Source organism: Camelus dromedarius, chromosome 28 (genome assembly GCF_036321535.1).
Source record: "Camelus dromedarius isolate mCamDro1 chromosome 28, mCamDro1.pat, whole genome shotgun sequence".
Lineage (NCBI taxonomy): Eukaryota > Metazoa > Chordata > Mammalia > Artiodactyla > Camelidae > Camelus > Camelus dromedarius.
The window spans coordinates 17,597,874-17,619,446 of NC_087463.1; positions in this window are offsets into that span (position 1 = coordinate 17,597,874).

Below are 21,573 nucleotides of genomic sequence, written 5' to 3' on the forward strand. Positions count from 1 at the left end.
GTGGCTCTTACATGATCAACACTGGGCTGGAAACTATAAAACACATGTGTCACCGACGAAATGTTTGTGTCCCCCTAAAATTCAAATGTTGAAGCCTAGTCCCTGATGTGATGGTATCAGGAGACCTGTGGGAAGTGATCCTGCCCTCATGAATGGGATTAGTGCTCTGATGAGAGAGACCCTGGAGGGTTCCCTCCCACCTTCTGCCTCATGAGGACGCAGTGAAACGTCTGTGAACCAGGAAGTGGACTCTCATCAAACACTGAATCTGCTGGTGCCATGAACTTGGACTTCCCACCTTCCAGAACTGTGAGAAAGAAATTTCTGTTGTTGATAAGCCACCCAGTCGATGGTATTTTTGTCACAGCGGCTTAGCTATAATGAGATGATTGCACCTCATTTAGCAACTGGTTATAATTCATAATAAAGCTACAACTTTTTTTTTCGGTTTAATACCACAAAAATATATTCACTTTACTGTGTTCTTCCTCCTTTTTCGCTTTTCTCTGAATTTGCTTCCTATTCTTTGACCTACAGTAATATCTATATCACTAAGAAAGGCCATGGGACAGTTATACGTCAGTAAGATGAAGAATTAAGATTAAATCCTCATTTAATTTAAAGGAGAACACTTTGCATGAAAGTTTTATGAAGGCGTCTGAGGAGGGCAGAGGGGTGCCTCTTCCGAATGGTGGCCTTAGTTCTCCATTCACTTAATTCCTCAGTGCTGTTACCTGCTTCGGAAATAACAGGAGGATATTTAAGGGAAAATAAAGAAACAAAAACCTTTGTTTATAACTAACATTACTAAAGCAGCATTGCACAACTGATAAAAGGAGGCACTTTTGAATAAAAATAAGACTTTCCATGCAGATTGCACTTTTCATTCTAATGTTGACAGTATGCATTGCACAGATCATTGCTTTGGATTTTGTAACTCTTATAAATCCTGTTTTGGACACAAATAAATCTGTGGAATGTCCAGAGGGTAACGGGACTACTGGAGATTAGGAAGGCCGTTTGGTAAAGAAATTTTTTAAATCTATGAAAAATACTCTACTGTCAGGCATCCTGGTTTCCTGGGTTTATTTCCATCCTCTTCTCTCAGTACAGGATCCAACCTAGGTTGCAGTGATGGTTTCGTTTATACACAGTGTCTCGGTAAACATGTAGTATTTACCTTGTAACGTACATGAGAATGAGAAGTTTGATCTTGATCTGTACTGTCCAATATAGTAGCTACCACTCATATATGGTTATTCAAATTTGAATGTAAATTAATTAGAATTAAATAAAATTTAAAATTCCAATCCTTGTTCCCAACCAGCCACATTTTAAGTGCTCGATATATCATATGGTTAATGGCTACCAAATTGGAGAACGCAGATATAGAATATTTCACGTGTCACAGAAACTTCCATTGAACAGTGATTCTCTAGAACACAATCTGTAGTTCTCATTTTTTTTCATGTGTGGCTGTATGAAGATCATACCTGATTTTTAAAGAATGTTAGTCATTTGAAAAATTAATTACATAAAAAAACAATGAGTTTTATTTTGGAATTGTTTACAAATTCATGTTTTTAAAGTAATTTAAATGAACACAGCAAAGGCACGTATTTGCAAAGCAGCTTTCAAGTTGCTTATTTTATTCTGCCAAGATTCATTTATTCATTCAAAAGATATTTACTGAGTGCCTTCTGTGTGCCAGGTATTCTGGGCTCTGAAACAAAACAAATAAAATTCCTGGCCTCATGGAGCTTACGGTGTACCCTGTGGGATCAGAGGCAAATATTATTTCTGTTTCCAGGTCCAGATACAAGTATCTGTAAATGTATTATGTGCCAAAGCAGGGAATGAAATGAGACGATTTTAATTCTTATGTTGTTGCTCTTTAAGTCACAGAAAGAGGCAGATACTAAGAATATAACTTCTGGTTTTAAAAGACATTCTTGTCATCAAAAACAAAAAAAGCCTTGCAAAAATTTTTTTAAATATTAGTTCTGAAAACCACATCTGCCTGACAAAGTGTGCAAAGAGCTTATGCACATTTTCCAATGCCACCATCTTCCTTCATGGAATCAGAGTTTCGGCAGCTGGAAGTGGTTTCAGCCTCTTCTGTTCCAGCTTTCCTCCCATAACATCCAGCCAGGTAACTGTTTCAGCCCTAGCTTGGCACCTTGCGTAGTAGAATGCTCACCAGAACAGCAAGGGCACATTTTCATCAGTCCTAACTTTATTATTATTATTACTCCTACTGTAGTATTACATATCCATAGTTAGAAGTTTAGAAATAACAGATAAAAATAAAAATGCTAAATTTAATAGCTGCATAATATTACATGCCATGACTATATTCAGTGATTTATTTGAGCCCTGATTGTCGAAAATTTAAGTTATTCTAAATGTTTCACTATTATAACCAATACTGTGTTGTACATCCTTGAACATACATCTTTGTGAAGCTGATTAAATTTCAGCAGTCAAAATCTAGAAGTAAAATTCCTGGGTCAAATGTTCTGCACATATTTAAGACTTTTCATACGTATTACCAGATTCTGTCCCAGAAAAACTGAACATCTACCCTTATTACAGCAGTTATGAGAATGCCCCTTTCCCCAAGACTTACCCATGATTCTCTTCTTGGGAGTACCTTACCTTTTCTCTGTGTTTCACTCACTGCTACCCAGTTTGCCCCTGGGATAGCCATTCTAGTGTTTGAACAAAACTGCCATGTCCCAGCCATGTCTCCTCCTTTTTAGAACTCACCTCCCTCCAGTATGGAGTAATAAATTATTGTCAGCCTGGCACCTGGAGGATCAGTGGTTCTGCCCGTAATCTTTTACTGCTCAACATTCTAATAGATGACTTGGAGGAGGCGATAAAAAGCACGCTTGCAAGTTCTGCTCAACATTTACTTAGTGTCTACCAGATGCCAGGCGTGGTGCCTTGTTCTTAGGATGCAAATACAAGCGAGCTCTCTTTCCTGCCATGGAGGAGCTCTGGGTACTATCAGAGCGAGAAGAGTGTGATGGGGCTGGATTTGGTGATTTCCATCACGGCTCGCGTAGGAAATGGTACTATTTTAGGCAGAGGGCACCAGCCACCCCATCCCTTTCGCAGGCTCCAGCGCACTGACGGGGAGACTGCCCTGTTCAACAGACGTTTATTGAGCACTGTCTGTGTGTCAGGCCCTACTGTCCTGCTAGAGATGATTTTTTAAAGTGTGATGCCCTTTCCCCCAGTACAGTCACAGCAGAAACGTGTTTCCGGTACACTCGGATCCAAGAGTCCTCTAGTTTAACTGTGCCTTTCCCTGCTCAGCTATTTATTTTCTCTGACAATTTCCCAAGAGAAATTTTGTCTGGCTAATATAAAACCAAACGTATTTTGTAGAGTTCTAGGACCCAAACACATTAACCTTAAAGGGAGATAAACTGTTTCTAATCCTTTTGGGAGGGGAAGGAGGCAGTGTATAAATACCTAAGATGGTAATCCACTGTGAAGTATAAATTAGTCTGGACTAGAAAAAGAAATGCTCACAACTCTAAAACATCCAGCACTTGGTGACTGACCGACGATTCCGTTACTAATATTAAACATCCAGAGACTCCTCAATTGTACTCTGAGATCAGCTCACCACTATGTCCTATTTCCTTCTGTACCGTAACAGCTAGGTCTCAAATCTGCATCTTCCTCAGAGAATGGGGTTGCTGTACGGACCAGGAAACCCTCGTGTCTGACAGGACCTGACAGAGGAAACAGCTCTCTGCTGTGGGCCTCCTGGTCCGATCTCCTGGCTGGACCAGAAGGACCTAGAAAAGGTTACTATACTTTGAACTGTTGTGTGTTGGATGCCAAAATCAATGGCCCTTCTTTCCAGGGGAGTACAGTCAGCTTGTGATTTGAAGAGTGAAATCGTGACGCATCCTTGTTCCACTGCAGGTTTAGATGTTTTACTCTTTGCATTTGGTGCCTGACATTTTGTTGGATGTCACAGTTGTTCGTGGTTGATTGGAACAGAACAGTTGATCTTTGTCTGTGGTGTGTTTTAGGAACCTTGTCCCACACACTGGAGGTCAGGGAGTGTGTCAAAGGCTGGCTCTGCCTTCTTCGCACTTTCCTTTCCAGAATTTCACGGCTAAAAGGGAAAGAAACTGGGTGCCTGGCTTCCCTTCCCCCACCGGTCCTGGCCATGAGTGGTTACCAACACTCCGAGACTTCAGTTTCCAAATCAAGTTTTCATACTCTCCACGAACAGCCACCCTGGGGCTACCCTAGGGCCTACACACACACACACACACACACACACACACACACACACACACACACACACACACACTCACTCACTCACTCTCTCTCCTTTTTTAATTAAAAATTTTATTGAGATAACTGTAGATTCAAATGCAGTTGTAAGACATAATACAGAACTTGGACATGTTGGCTGGATGGCTGGAGTGTCCACCCACATACCCGAAAGGTCCTCCCTGGAGTAAGACGAGAAGAGGGATAGGGTAGCCCCCGGCAGAGGTAGGGAATTCTAAATTGGAACCTGCTTTCTGTGTCATTGTGATGTTATGTTTGTCAAGGAAGGAGGATATGAACGCCATTTAACAGTTTGTTAGCTTGACTTACAAGCTGATTTATAGATGTGTGGCAGGCGGGCCTCCCTTTGTACCTTTGCCCCGCACCCCTAGAATAGGTTAGGGGTGAACCTAGGGCTGCACAGGGGTTTATTCCTAAGTTAATTACCCCTAGAGAGAGTCTGAATGCTCTGAAACCTGTCTAGAATGACTGTTAGGTCCCAGAAAACGTCCTCTCCTTCCCTGGGAGAGCCTTCTAATAGTCTGGCAGCCAAAGCAAGGGGTTTGCTAGGAGTACGGTGGATGGTGTGTGGAAAACTGGCGTTTGGGGAAAGATTCTCTCTGGAAGACTGAAATGAAGAATTCTTGTTCCTTTGAGATAAATGAGGGATAAATGATCCATCTTCAGTAAATCTGTCTATTTCTCTGCTTTGGTGTTTTCTTCTTTGTTCTTGTTCTTTTGAGGTTTCCCTTAGCATCCTAATAAGATTCCATATGAAAAATCCCTTTGTGTCTTGGCCAAGCTGAGAAGCTAAAGGAGATGTGCACTTGTGGGCTGGAGTAGGTGGTCATGGGGACTCCAGGAGGCCAGAGCCCCAGGACGAGGACAGAGCCAGTAGAACCAGGGCAGGGGGAGCCCTGGAAACATTTTTGCGACCTCTGCCACCTTGCCCTTTACAGCAGCTTTGGGAAAGCGGGGCCTGTCCCTGTCCCACCCCCGTGCTCAGGCTGCGTGTGTGCTCAATGTTTGCTGAATGAATGGACAAACGTCCTCATCTAGCATGTTACACCAAGTAAACATACAATACGTTATTGAGTTAAAGAATTACTTTTAAGCATTTTAATGAATTAAGGATAACTAATAATTATGATCAATGATACATATAAGTTACCTATAAATATAAATAATATATTAATTATATACATAATATGCATACATGGTAATAAAATATAATTAATAATAAATTACTGTTTAGGTAAAATTTAAATAGTAAACAATAAATTATTTAGACCATTTCACTGAATTTATTCGAACTAAATTTACTCCTAGAAAGTTTCACCACTTTGTCTAAAGAGAGAGAAAAGCAAATTGTTATGTTACCAAACTGAAAATTGGAGGATGACTTTAAATAGCTGTGAGCAAATGCATCATCATTTCTTCCTGGTTTAAGCGTATGGAGCACCGTGCTCTGAATTGTTTGCAGTGTCCTGGTTGCATGTGCCCTTCCATAAAGTGTTTACTTGTATTTGTAGAACAAGTTCATCCACCAAGATAAGCACTGTTGTTGCTTCCAGGATGGGCCTGCCAAGTGAGGCTGCTCAGGTTGTCTCTGTACATTTATTTCAAGTTCTTGCAAAGGCCCCTAGATTGCTATCTCAGCATATGTGTTCACAGCATTTATGCTTAATGTGAACAGCTCTACTCTTTTATCAAATTTACCAAGTGCTGTGTATCTGATCTTTGGCCAGAATTTATTGGTACATTACCATGACTCAGTGCAATGCATTCTTACACATTCTTATTCACATCAATTAAAAATGATATGAGAGAGAGATCAATGGAATAGAAGTGAGAGTCCAGAAATAAACCCATACATCTATGGCTAATTGACAAGGATGCCAAGACAATAAAATGGGGAAAGAATAGTCTGAATGAATGGTATTGGGACAACTGGAAATCCCCAAGCAAAAGAATGAGCTGAACCTCTATTTTACAGCCTATACAAAAATTAACTAAAAATGGATCAAAGACCTAAACTTAGAAGCTAAAACTATAACACTCTTGGAAGAAAATATAGGAGTAAATCCATCAGATCTGAGACATGGCAATGGATTCTTAGAAATTATATAAAAGTACAAGCAACAAAAGGGAAAACAAATTGGACTTCATAAAAATTAAAAACTCCTGTGTATCAAAGGGTTATCAAGAAAGTGAAAAGACAACGTACACAATGGGAGAAAATATTTGAAAAACATGTATCGGATAAGAGACTTGTATCCAGAACATATAAAGAACTCTTAGAACTCAGCAACAGAAAGGCAAACAACTGAATTTTAAAATGGGCGAAGAGTTTGAATAGACATTTCTCCAAAGATATAAAGGACCAACAAACACATGAAAAGATGCTCAACATCATTAGTCATTAAGGAAATGCAAATCAAAACCATAAGGAGATATACTTCATACCCAGGAGGTTGGCTACAATTAGAAAATAAAATAGACAAAAATAACAAGTGTTGGTAAAGATGTGGAGAAATTCGAACCCTCATTCATTGCTGGTGGGAATGTAAAACGTTGCAGCCACTGTGGAAAACAGTTTGTCAGTTCCTCAAAAAGTGACACATAGAATTACCATATGATCAGTGTCCTAGAACTGAAAATAGGGACACCAATGACAACAGCCAGGCACTCCCTTGCCCCTCTCCCAGTCACCTCTGTGGGGCTGCCTCCATGGGAAGGAGCCCCAGGCCCCACAAACCCAGATTAGTCCTTCAGATGCTAAGCCTGTCCTTGGGGGCCAGGAAACACAGGGCAGGGCTGACCTACCATTTACTAGAGCTTAGGAACAAGACACACGCCAGGGCACTTCCTGACCTCCCTGAGTCCCACTCCTTGTGTTCCCTCAGCCTTCCCCTGAGCAAGTCGTGGGCATCGTATCAGGACTGGCTACGTAATTCGTGGAGCCCAGTACCAAGTGAAATTGCCGGGCCCTCTGGGAAAAGATTAAGAATTTCAGGATTGGGATAGCAGGGCATCCTAACGAGTCTAGGGCTCCTCCTTTCTGAGCATGGTGTTCTGTCTGCACAGGTCATGTGCTCTGGTGGTACCCCATCCCTGCTCCTGTTTCCGGCTCCATTGTCCCTTTACAGCACTACATAGACTCCCTCTCTGACAAAGGTGAATGCTTGTATCCGGTCTGAGCTGCCTCGGACCACTCAGCTGTCCCTACAGAGCCATTTTCTGAAGCCAGATCAATTTAACGTCCTTCCAGCCTTTCCCCTTGGACCCCCTTCCTCACATTGCTTGGCACTCAGTTTGCCTGAGCCTTCAGTGGGCCCAGCAGAAACCTTGGCTGCCTTAAGAGCTCCTAGCAACAGGAGAGATGGACCCTGGATGTGAGGTGACTAGGGAGAAGCATGCAAGACTGAGACCCTGAGGCAGTAGAGGGGGTCAGGCTGGGTGGTCTCTAAGTCCCCTTCAAGTTCTGGGAGTCTGTATTCAATCTAGGCTGACACGTAGTGTTACTTCTATTTTCACAGATGAGTAAACTGAGACTCAGAGAGGTTAAGTAACTTCAGCAAGGACACACAGCTGGTTTCCTGTTTCATTTCAAATATAAAGGTAACTTAGGAAAACTTAAGACACATTTCTTTTACTTTTGATAACACTGGCTCATATCTTGTTACCTGCTAGGACTCTGTTAAGATCAGGACTTTTTGTAAATAGCTGTGCCGGCCAAGTTTCAGTTTCATTTCATTTCCTTTCTATCATTTAAGTTTCAGTTCTGTTGTCAGGATATTCTCTTTCCCTTTTTAGTGGTATTATCTGATCCTGTTTATTATAATTGTTCCTTTGTGCCCTTGAACCTGATTAAAATACACCAGTTATTCTATGGCAGATATTTCTAAACAAGAAGTTGAAACAGATTTAGAGCTTAGTGCCATGCACATTTATTCTAGCATTAAGTAAAATGCATTTACTTTATGGGTACCATAAATTTGCCCAATAGCTGCTTCAGTATTTATGCATCCACAGCTTAGCTTATCCCATCTGTACATTCCTTGATATGGAAAGGCCACCAAGAGTCTCCAACACCCTGACTGGCCCATCGTGAATGAACCACATCCAGTATTTCTGCCTTTTCCAGAAGAAGGACTGATTGGGAACTTCCTAAACAAGCTGGTATTCTGGCCACAAAGTGGAGGAGAGGAACCTGTGAATATCTTCATTCACAGCTTATTCTCAACTGTATTGAAGCCAAACAGCCCAAGGGCTTCAAGGGACAACATGAACTGGAAAGTTTGAGGAAAGAACTCAAAATAGTGACCATGTGGTTAGAACAGTCTTCAGACTTGACAGCACTTAGGGAAAAGGAAAGACTGAACTTCTGTTTAGACAACCACACATACTTCAGAAACTAAATCACTAAGATAGTTAACCTCTAAAATATTCCGGCTTGAAACTTAAAACCTTGATGCCCCCGTATTTGAAAGTACATTGTTTTCCTTTCCAAAATTAATATTTGCTCTATTCTGACAATTTGGAAAACAGAAAAATGTTGAAAGAGAAAGAAAAAAATTCAAATTGCAACTTTGCCATTGAAAGAAAACTCCTCAACATCTTCTAGTATTCTCCATTTCTTTTTTCTACTCATATTTTTGCATGTTGTTTTGATCATGCTATATGTAAAATTTTACATCCTGCTTTTTTCACTTACCATTATATTATAGCATTTCCCTGTGTGGATACAAATTTTATCAACAACATTTTTAATGGTTACATAATATTCTCTCATATGTATATAATGCATTTGTCCATTCATTTATATTTTGGAGATTGATATTACAAATTATCCTATTGTGAACATGTTTTTATATAAAGTTTTTTTTCTTTATTTAGAATTATTTCCTTAGGAGTCCTTCCCAAAAATAGATATACTGTTGGGCCTTCCCTGTCTGGGGTTCTGCATGTACAATTCAGCCAAACTCAGATCAAAAATATGTGGAAAAAAGAAATTCCAGAATGTTCCAAAAAACAGAACTTGAATTTGCTGTAGGCTGGCAATTATTTACATAGCATTTACATTTTATTAGGCATTATAAGTAATCTAGACATGATTTAAAGTATATAGGAGGATGTGCACAGGTTAAAAGCAAACACTATGCCACTTTATATAAGGGACTTAAGCATCCTCTGATTTTAGTATCCGAGGGGGTCCTGGAATCTGTACTAATAGTACAAAAAATTTTAAGATTCTTGACACATTTTGTCAAGTTGCTTTACAAAACAGTTGTAGCAGTTGGCACTCTAAAATAGCCTATTCAATGTAAATGTTCATAGCAAAATCAGCTATTTCAAGTTATTTGAAGCAAAAATCCCCTTAAAAGAAGTTTGCCACACATCTAATTTATGCAAAAATATCTTTTATGTTACCTATGTCTCTGAAAGGTTTTTAGCAGTTTGCTAATGTGACCATATTTGAATTTAAAAATCAAGCTTTCATCAGTTTATTTATGTGACATAGAGGCATAAAGAGAAGTATAAATTGTGGTCTATGTCCCAGACGATAGACAAGAATTATGTACAGAAACAACTGGGGGTAAACAAGGTTGCTGGACTGGCTGGTAAGGACTCCCACAGTTCAAAGGGAGTGAGACTCACAGGCACTAGAATGGGGAGACAGGTGAATTATTTACCTCTGGAAGTGCTGGAATCTGGCACTGAAGCATGGTGAGGCCTAGGTAAATACAGATGAGGTGAGGAGGGCCTTGTACACTGGGAAAACATGATTTACAAAGATGGATCGTCATAAATGTAAGAAAATGAGGAGACAGTAGGCTAAAATTTACAAGTGATGTCAGCTATTTTGTACACTAAATTCTGGTGTTCCGTTTCCTGATCTGTATTCAGAGAAGTCAATCCACATAAGCCCATCTGATGTTAGAGCTGGAAGGGATCTTAGCCCAGCCCAATATCTCCCATATTCTGCATTTTTATTTTGTAGAGGCGGAAACATATACTACATTTTTCAAAGGAGGAAGTGGACATTAGTGAAGAATTAGAAACTTTATGTCCTAATTCCAAGGACAGTGCTATTTCTATGGGGTCTTATACTCAGGTACACCAGATGGGAATCTGACGGAGACCAAGTTTACTTAATGCCTTATATTTATATGTTTACATGCACACAGCATTCTTACAGAGCATGGAACAATAATTGGGGGGGGGGTAGCTGCCAGGTAGGAGGGATTATATAGACATGAAGAGGGGACTGAATTTCGAACAGCTTTACAGTTTATTTCCATAGCTGTATTAGAATATTTTGTGTGGACTGAGTAAATGGTATAACTAACTATTGGAACTATTTGCATATTTAAGTATATGTAAAGAAAGTCTCCACTATAATCATAATACAAATTAAACATTTTCTTTAACTCTTAATAGATGTCACTCTGCTAAATTTTATGAGGAATGCAATAAATAATAAGATGGAGGATGTAGCCCCAAGCAGCTCACAATTTAACTGAGAAAATGAGATGTAGAAATATATATCTCCAAGTGTGCAAAATTAGTTGATACAGGTAACTTTTATCTGAGTTCTATTGCTCATTGTGTCTTACAAAGAGTGGGTACTCAATACATATTTGCTAAATGAATAAATGAAGGAACAGGGAAAAGACCATTTCCAGGTGGGATAGGCAGGAGAGAGCTCCTAAAAGAGTAAAGATTTGAGTTCAGTCCTTGACAGTGGTTAAGATTTAGAAGAATGAGGAGATAAGGAACATTACAGACAAGGAATGAAAGAGAAGTCTAATGTACCTATTCTTGACAAGTTAGATAAACATGCTCTCTGATGGCTAAAAATTAACTTTCCAAAATAGATAAATATGGTATAAGCAGGCATGTGAACATACATATAGCATAAAATCAACAGTCCACCCTCACCAAGAGGTCATTTTTAGGGCTAAGGGAAAATGTATTCTAAAAGATTGCACTGAAAAGTACATAAACTCTTTTTCCTCCAAAAAAATAAACCCAGTGAAACAAAAAACACACCTTAAAAACTTTCCCCAGTTATATTGCTATAAACTAGAACAATCTGGAATGGAAAATATACTGTTTCCTGAAAGGTCTAAGGGATATTAACAATTAGTGATAACACATAGTCACAAAATACTGATGGATGCTGAATCCCTCCTGGTGTAAAAGGTATGTAAGTTCAGTTCTGGGTGATTGCATGGGGGCAAAGGTATTACAAATATACACAGCTCCCTCACTCTGCACACAATACCTTTGCTCCAAATAACCTTCTGCACCTTTTATACAGTAAAAGAATTAGAGCTATTATTCTAGGCACTAGTCCCTAAAATATAAAGGCTTTCTTTTCTCTTTGATGAATTTTAAACTATGAGAAAGGACATGTACTATTCATATAAAGAGTTTTTGTTATATTTTTTCTTTGTTAAAAGCATTTATGGGGTTTTTTTTTAGTGAAAAGGGGCTTAATTATTATTTAACCTAAACCATAAAAGTTGTTTGCAGATATATGTAGATATATGATAGCATAGTGTAAAGGACAGGAGGTGGTGGGAGTGTTCACACTCCCTGTAAATGGTAAATGAACCTGTATATGAACCTAAGAAGTGATAAATCAACCTATATATAACAAGGTTTCCACATTTTACATGAAGTGGAAACATTAACTAAAGTAGACTGAAAAGTTAAGGATGTATATTGTATCCTTATATAAATCACTGGGACAGGGGGAAAGGCAGGGACAGGATTGCCAGAATGACCAAGGGAGAAGCATAGCAAATCTCCCCCCCCCCAAAATGATAAAATTGGACAAAATTATTTTTAAAAAACCATTTCAGCACTTTGTAAATTGACCAAAATCATACAACAAATTGAGAAGAATTTATTCAAGATAAACTACTGAACCTCAGTAAGATCAGAGAAGTCTGTGGCATTTTAACCTGGGGCTTCTCCCATCCACACCTAACCCCAGCTCCATGGAGAGGTTGTTCTGCTCAGGTAGAGTAGGTGATGGGAGGCAGCTGTCAGATGGGGCTGAATCCAGCAACATATAAAAAAATGACACATTACAACCAAATGGGATTTATCCCAGGAGTGCAAGGTTGGTTCAACATCTAAATATCAATATAATATACCATATAATAGAATAAAGTATATAAACCATGTGATCACCTCAAAAGACCCTGAAAAAGCACAGGACAAAATCCAGTATCTATTCATGATTGAAAAAGAAAAACTCTCTGCAAACTAGGAATAGAAAGGAACTTCTACAGTCTAATATAGGGCATCTATGAAAAATGTATAGCTTACATCAGACTCAACGATGAAAATCTGAATTTTTTCACCACTAAGATTGGGAATAAGGTAGGGATGTCTACTCTCATCATTTCTGTTCAACATTGTGCTAGATAGTCTAGCCAGTGCAAATGGGGAAGAAAAAAAAGGCATACTAATTAGAAACGAAAAAGTAAAACTTGTCTTTATTCATAGACTCATGATCCTATATGTAGAAAATCTTAAAGAACACACTTACACACTCACACACACACAACTACTAGAATGAATAAGTCAGCAAGGTGAGGGATATAAGATTAACATACAAAAATCAATTGTATTTTTATATACCAGCAATGAACAATCAAAATATAAATTTAAGAAATCAATTTAGTCTTAAGTTAAAAAGTAGCACTCCCAAAACTACAGTGTAAAATATATATACTCTGGACAAATATACACACATATATATGTGCTCACTCACACAGCTACAATCCCCAGAGAATATTGGAAATGTATTATATAATAGTTACTGTAGGCAGTGGAATATGGCTCACTTAAAATTTTTAATTTTAATCAAAATTGTTTAATTAATCAGATTTTTAACAGTGAACTTGTGTGGCTTTTATAGTCAGGAAACAAACAGCAAATTATTTTAAATTCTTTCAGTTCCTGATTGAAAGTATTTCACATTATCTAGATGGTACAGTGGTTGAAAACAGTTTTGAGTGGGCAGCCAGGCTTTGGATCATGTCTCAGTCACCTTCTGGCATGAGACCTGGGGGAAATGGCTTAACCGTTTAGTCTCATTTTGCTCATCTGTAAAATGGCATATATCTGAAGAATGTTATGAGGATTAATAGAAGTTGTATAAAATGGCTAGTACAACAGCACACCGTTCGGTACTTGGTAAATGCTCTTTATTACTGTTGCTGTAGCTCAGTTTAGAGAGACTTATGCTTTGCTGGGGGAAATGATTCTTTTACCCTGGCTGTTCTTTCTTTGCTCTGCCTGCTTTTTTCAAGTCATTAGCACAGGGAACACACTGGCCAATAAGATTAGGTGTAGCTGGAGATCATCGTGGCAACTCTGCATTATTACTGCAGCTCTGTGTTTGAGTCATTCAGCCCTTAAGGTCACTGCTCCAGTTCGTAGGCAGGATGTGCTAGAGGTGAGCTGTGATGCATACGTTGCCAGAGCTGTCCCACATGAGGAGCAGCAGTTAGGATGAATCCACAGTATGGTTTCCTTCACTGCCATTGGACATCTAATGGTTGTGAGATCTTGCAGCCACAGGACTAGATGTGGAAGCAGAAAGGGTGCTGGGGAGCGATGCTGAGAACTGATAGTGTGTATATGAGTGTTAACTTAGCACCATATAGTCATCTCCTCTAATGTGGCTGACTGCCTGAGTCACCAATTGTAGCCTAAGACTCCTCAGAGATTAGAAGTTGGGAAATGACAATATAGTCAGAGTTCTTCTATTATTTCTAACCCTTCTACCTTCATCATCCACTGTCTTCTGATAGAACTGATAGACCTGAAATGGTTCTGTAGGTAATCCAGATTTCAGTAGCACTAATGGTACACACCATGTGCTTGCTACACAAGCACAGTTAAATCTGAAAAACTGTAGACCTGTGTAGATAGAATTTTAATGTCTGGACTTAGCTTACATTTCTGTAAAATAAAACTGTTCCCATGCCTTTTTCAATAGTGAGATATTTGAGACTTATGATGAAAAACTGTAAAGTAGCAGATGTTGATAGCACATTTTAAATACAAATATGGCATACAGGAAAAATAAACTTTGACTTGAGGTTTAATAGCAAAATAAACATTTTTGAATAATTTCAAGTAGTCAGAACATAAACCCAGTGCTCTGAAGTACAGATATGCTCTAAGATAAATGTGGCAAGAGTACTGGTTACTTTAGGTTATATTTGCTTAACTGGTATCCACATGGTTCCATCACAATCAGTTGAAAAACTACAAAATAAAACAAGTATTTTTCTACATCATAAACAAACTGGATACTTTAACTGGATAGTTTTAAAACAAACCAAAAAATTCCACCATTTATTTTAGCATAATTTAAACTTAATTTTTGGTTTTAAATTTTTAAAAAATTAGTTAATATACATCAGTTGTTTATGGAGTTTAAGTAAAAGTCATTTAGTATGTATTTTCCCCTTTACATAAAGGCTTGTAACCAGCCCTCTAAAGTTAGTAAGTAACATTTTATAGAGTTAAAAAATTTCTTCCAAATAGTTTCTTCCGCCCTCAAGAAAGAATAGTGTTCTTAAAGTAGTTTGTTTGACTCTAAATGATTATTTAAGTTTACACAGTATGTAAATTAAAATTACAGAACCAGAACAGCAGGCTGTTCAAGGCACCATATATAGGCCAGGATCCAAGAAAGTGATCTTATTTGTTTACCCAAAGTTGATGAGATTCAGGGGGAGTGACCCTTCTAACTAAACTTACAAGGGAGTGGTAAATCCGAGTATCATTAGAGTTACTTCAACGTGGGCTATCCCTTTCTTGGGAGTGGGTTAAGTATCTCCCATCTCCAGGGTATCCTGTTCTCAGCATTAAGTCCATGGGAAACTGAATTGTTAATCAAAAGGTTGTTGTATTCTTATCAGGATCACAGTGTGGAAACTGCATGCTCTCAGAGATTTTTCATGAGGGTGAGGGAAAAGCCCAAAGAACTAAGTCTTCTCCAGGAAGGAGTATGTCTTTCTACTGAAGGAAAAATCATAGCTACCAGATACGATGGCTGTTTACACTGAAAGTCCTGCAACAACGTCAACAAATAAATAGACTGCCCGTTTTCCCTATTTTAGATTACAGGCAGTCTCCTTAAATCACTTTTGAAAGAAGACTAGTACTTCACCATGACTTCATTTAGTTTGGTTCCGGTGCGGTTACTGTGCACTCTTGTTCAGGAACAAGGTCTGAGGATGATCTTGCTTACATCTGGCTGTGTCCCAGGTTTCCTTCAGAACACAGTGACAAACTCACTCTTAGGACACCTCATGACTCTGCAAGCCATTACAAGTTGATTCTAACCAGCTTCACTGTCTAATTTTTTGAAAAGTCAGTATATTGAGGTAACAAATTTAGAAAACCCATTCTCCATTAAGCTTCTGTGTTGCTTTTACAAACGTTATTATTCTATTTTATATATAGTTTTAAGGGGACTTTGATTAATGTTTTGTCCCATTGACAAAACTGGTTAACTTTAAATGTACTCAACACTATCTACAAATTTAACATATTTTATTTTCTTATTCATCCTGTGGATGTGTATTTGTAATCTCCATTTTTCCACTTCATTTGGGAAAAAAATTGCACCTATAAGAAAGGTGAAGAAGTACAATGTTCACCCATACACCCTACACCTAGATTTGTCTGTTGTTAATATTTTATCAAATTTGCTTTATTTCTCTCTATATAATTTTAAATTAAAAAATTAAGTTGTCGGTATCATGACATTTCAGCCTTCAGTGCTTCGGCATGAACCAACTGAAAACATCTTTCTATAAAACCACAATGTCATTACCTCACCTGAGAAATTTAGCACTGATACAGTAACCATATCTAATAGGAAGTCCATATTCAAATTTACCTAATTATTCCCAAAATGTCTTTTCGAGTTTTGTAAACCCAGAATCCAATCATAATTGATTTCATTGTCCAGTCTCTTTAGTTTTCTTTAAGCTAGAACAGTCCTCTGACTGTGTTTGCTTTCACGACATTGATAATTTTGATGATTCAGGCCAGTGTCTTCTATAATGTCCCCCGATCCAGATTTGTCCTATTTCCTCCGGATTAGACTCAGTGTAAATATTTTGGCAAGGATACTGCAAATAGTGTGTACTTCCAATGACATCCATGACATATGGAGGAATATTAGGCTGTCTCATTATTGGTGATCGTTAAGGTGGAATCCATCAGATTTATCCATGTTAAAGTACCATCCCCCTTTTAATTAAGCAAGGTGTTATTTAGAGGACCTGTGAATGTTTTGCTTCCCAACAATTTGCACCCAGTGGTGAAAATACCTGGATCAATGATTACATTTGGTGGTTGCAAAATGATACTTTCCTTCTAAAACTTTCAGCTGGCATTTTTCTATCAAGAAGAGTTTTCCCTGCAGCGTCCTCCACCCTTTTCTTTGAGCATACATATGGACTTGGATTCTTTTTTATTCACTGGCTCTATCTTATTCTTTTTGATATTCAAATTCTGCTAGATTTGGCCAGGGGGAGCCCCTTCATGTTTTATAGAATTTGGCTCATGTGTTCTTTTGACATAAACCGATCATTCTAGATTTCTGAATCAATTGGCAGGAAGTATGGGCGTTACTGGTTGGGTCACTGCTCAAGATCTATCCACAAAGCTGGCAAAGGTATCCCCCAAGCCACACATGGTCTTTGGGAAAGGGCTGAATACTTGAAAAAAACTCATGCTGCTTTTATGAAGGTGAAAGGATAAGAGATGGTGGGTTTTAGATGGGTTGACAATCAACAGCTCACCAGTAATTTGATGCTACCATATATTTAAAGAAGTACATGAATTCAGCAAATTCCATTGCAGAGAACACTGCTGGAGCAGTGGTAATTTTTCCATCTAGCAAGCCAACCTTCCACAGGTCCTAGAAGGCAGTGTTGTCTTTTGGGGGAGATAGCCCTTGCCTTTTTGAGCAGTGGGGCAAAAGGTCTATTTCCAGAGGTACCAAAGAACCACACAAGTGCCCCAGGTCATCCAGTTCCTTAATTTCTAACACAAACCAGTAGCCTGAGGATTTTCCAAACCAAATCACTTTAGAATCAAGTTAATTTCTGGACAGGCTTCAAAGATTGGTGAATTTCAGGGTTTCTCCAAAAGTTTTGATACACAAGTGGGAGAACTTGGGCAGCCTGGTCAATCTAAGTCCCTAAGAACCTTTCTAATAAGTGAACCACAACTCTAGGGAGACTGGGAATTTTACCCAATGCTAGGCTTCCAGAAAAGGTGCCAAACACTAGAGTTGGGCATGGATTTCCTGCTGACCAATGAGCATACTGTCACAGTGTCAATACTGAGGATTTCTTTTTATCTCAAATTTGTCATATTGGGTGTTTTTGTAAACCTTACAAAAATTTATTCTTTTAATTTTAAACATGCAATTATTTTTTCCTTAAGTTGTTTATCAATGAATAATTTACCTGTGTTTACAAGACCTTTAGACCAGCTTTTACTATAATCTCTAAAGACAATTTAATATTTAATTTCTCTTAAATGCATGATCTAACTAAAGGAAAATACGTGATCTAACTAAACATAACTTTTTTCTGAGGTACCTTAAACTCATGACAATTTAAGTAATCAAAACTATAGATTGTAAGTACAGTGACACTGGACACATGTTGGCTTCTTTCCCAATATCCTGCCTCCTTTCCAACAGCCCCAGGTTTCTTTGAGGGGATCCACTTGGTTCTGATTCCACCTCTTTGGCTCTAAGATTGATCAGAGATGGGCATGCGATCTAAGCCAATTCAGTTAGAATAAATGTCAGGACTAGCCTGCCAGTAATGGGATGCCTATGTTCTCTCTTCCCTGCTAAACGGGAAAAGGATTCAGGTGACCCCAGGAGCTGCTGGCTGTTACTTTTGGTTCCTGGTTCCTGGAGCATTATTCATTCGTTTATTCAACAAACATTCAGTAACATCTACTGTGTCCCAGATGTAAAAACATAAAATTGAATAAGACATGGTCATTGATGTTAAGATATTTATATTCCAACAGAGGAAACAGGGAGGTGTAATGAGAGAGGGAGCAAATGTGTCAAGATTCACAAAAACTGGAACAACAAATTCTTGGTAAGGACCAGGTTAGCTGCTGCAGGATATCATCTGAGGGAGAAGTGGTTGTATCTGGGCATCCTTTATGTGGACTTGATATCATTATCAACCTGCCCTGAACCATCCAATTAACTGTGGTTTTAGTGAAATTTCTTGCACTTAACTGAATTGCAAAAGGGTTGCAAAGTCTCCTCAATCCTCAACCACTGGCTGGTGTCTTAATCCAAAGTATAACCTTAATTTTAAACCAGTCTGATTGGTCCACATAAATATTTGGACAATAATGTCAGTAATACCGTCTTGCATTGTAAAGAGGCAAATAAAATGAAGTATATTGAATATGCATTATCTATCATCTAGGGACAAGATACAATAGCACTTTGTGTCCTTAAAGATGCCTTTTACAAGATATATCCATCTGAAAGATCTGGATACAAACACACACCTACGATTGCCACAGTAATACTATTTGGCCCATCTGATTATACAGGGAATATATAAATACCAGGGAATCTAGAGCAGGTGTTCCCAAAAGGTGGAGCTGGAGGGAGGAATACTTTCTCTTATTAAACGTCTTATTGGAAGCATCTGGGTAGTTTTCCCAATAAACAAACCTATATCTCATCCTGGGATTTCCATCTGGGCCCTTTCCTGTTGTATATCACTCTTACTGAAGGCGTTCTCTCTCTCACTTACGATAGGGTGGAAAAAACACTGAGGATGGTCTAGTGAGTTGCACTAAGGAAAAAGAGGGCTCTGAAACAATACACTACAGCATAAATAGCAAATCGTCCAGCTGATGGAAAATAACCAGTCATTAAATCACCATGTATGTCATATATGTGTGGAACCCCCGAGGATCAGGTCACCTCGACACCCCAGGGGCGCATGGTGCAGCCTGCACTCTGCGTGGGCACTCGTCTGGGATTGAGGTGTCCGGGCCCCCTAATGCTCTGATCACTGCATTTTCTAACATGAGCCAAAGACAGAAGGACAAAAATAATCATCACTGATTACAAATCTGAATTCTGAACTAAAACTTATGGATCAAGTATTGTGGCAAGTTGATACTAAATAGCTTCTCATTGCCAAGCAAAATATAAAGATCAAGTTGCCTGGATCACATGGAAAAATCACCTGGAAGGAACACACGATATCCTAATCTAGACATTAGACTCATTATGGGCCTGTGAATATCTAGCAAGATTAATATTACTATTGATTGCCTAAAGTATTTCACCTTACACTTCAGAAATGTGGGAATGGGTGACATAGGGTAGAAGATTCCAGGGCAGTTGAGGCTGACAGCAAAAAGGGGCAAGGACTGTAATAATAAAAGTCCTTACGAGGTTTTCTCCTGATTGTAGTGATTTCTACATTGCACCCAAAGAATGCAAGGAAATAGCAAATTACACAAAAGAATGGCTTTCATATATTTTGCCAGTCTCAAGCGTGTTGAAAACAATTGTCTGTCTCCTCGATTTACTCCTGAAACTGATTTAGGCTTCAGTTCAGCCTTTTACTGAATTACAAATTAGCTTCTTAGGGCATGAAGTTGTGAGGTAAAGAGGGCTCAGCATACACTCTCCCAACAGATGTCCAAATACTTTCAATATGAGTTTTGGAACGAGCGTTTGTTTGTTTTTACTTAAATCCACTACATAGCTGTAATAGGACTTCCTAATTTAAAACATCAAGGATTTTTTTTAAACGTACCTTTTAAAAAAATTAACCCTCAAAAGATCCAGCTGGGTTTTTAAATTTTGGACTATACTGCTTAAAAAAAAAAAAGCAACAGTGAGAGAGATATTTTGGAGGTCTTCAAACCTTAACAATGTAACAAAACTTTCTTTAAATAGTTGAAAGCCTGTCAAGGTAGCAGCTTCAGTTCCTGGAGCCGCAGAAAATTCGCACCGGCACAGGAATTCAAAATGTTAGCGATTGGCACAGAAGTGTTACGTAGCAAATAAAATAATTCCCCAAAGATGCTGGCTTTGGGGGGCTTTTGCTAACCGTCGTGGAAATAATTTCCAAAGAGCGTTACAGACCAGAGGAAACCGTTGGGCCAAGGACGTCCACACCAGCGCGTCCCCACTCGGCCCAGAGGCCGTGAAACCCCCGAGGATCGGGTCGCCTCCGCGCCCCGGGGGCGCACGGTGCAGCCCGCACTCCGTGTGGGCACTCGTCCAGGATCGAGGCGTCCGGGCCCCCTAACCACAGCCACATCCCAGCCTCCCGACCCAGCTCGCGGATGCCCAGCACAGAGAATCGACACAACTGATCCCAGTAAGGTTGTGGTGGGAATTATCCTGTTGCTGACTTCCCAGATAGCCGACTGCGCTGTGGAATGAAGGAGCTCGGGTGAGCGCCCTCCCTCCAGAGGAAGCCCCGTTCCTGGAACGCGCACCATGCGGCCGCGAAGGGAACCTGGCGGCGCGGTGGGGCGACGGCCCACGCGAGGAGTTGTCAAAAGCCGGGCTCGGGCCCTTGGGAAAGGTTCAGTTCCCCACTTCCCTCCTCATACGCGGGTCTCGCACGCTCCTCGCCGCGCTCTGGTGCACCTAGCCTCCGCCGCACAGTCCCACCAAGTCCTCCACCCCACCGCCCCAACCCTCAAGGGACCACCACACATTAGGACCGCGCGGAAGCCGCAGAGAGGGAAGGCAGCTAGATAGCAGTTGGGCGTGGCTTCTTGGAGAGAGGCGGGTCCCGGGGGCGGGGAGCTCTACGCAATCATCGGCTGGGGCTGCTGATTGGCTGAAGTGTCTGCTTGGAGCCCGCAAGCGTCTCCGCCCGGCCCGGCCGCTTCTCCTCTTCTCCTAGTCGCTCGGTCCGCACCGGCTCGCGGGGGAACCGCTCAGACGCAGCCGCCTCAACCCAGCGCGGACGACAGGAGAGAGGGAGGTGGAAGGAGGACACGCTTGGTCGCTTGCCCCCACCAGCACCTGGGCTACCAGAGCCGGCGCTGAGCCCAGGGGGAGGAGCCGCCGCGGGCACGCCCCGCCTCCGGCCCGGGAAGACGACGCCAGCTACCCCGCCGACCGGCCGCCGCCCCCTTCGCCGGCCGAGACCCGCCCCTGGCCCCGGCCCTCCCCCAGCGGCATGG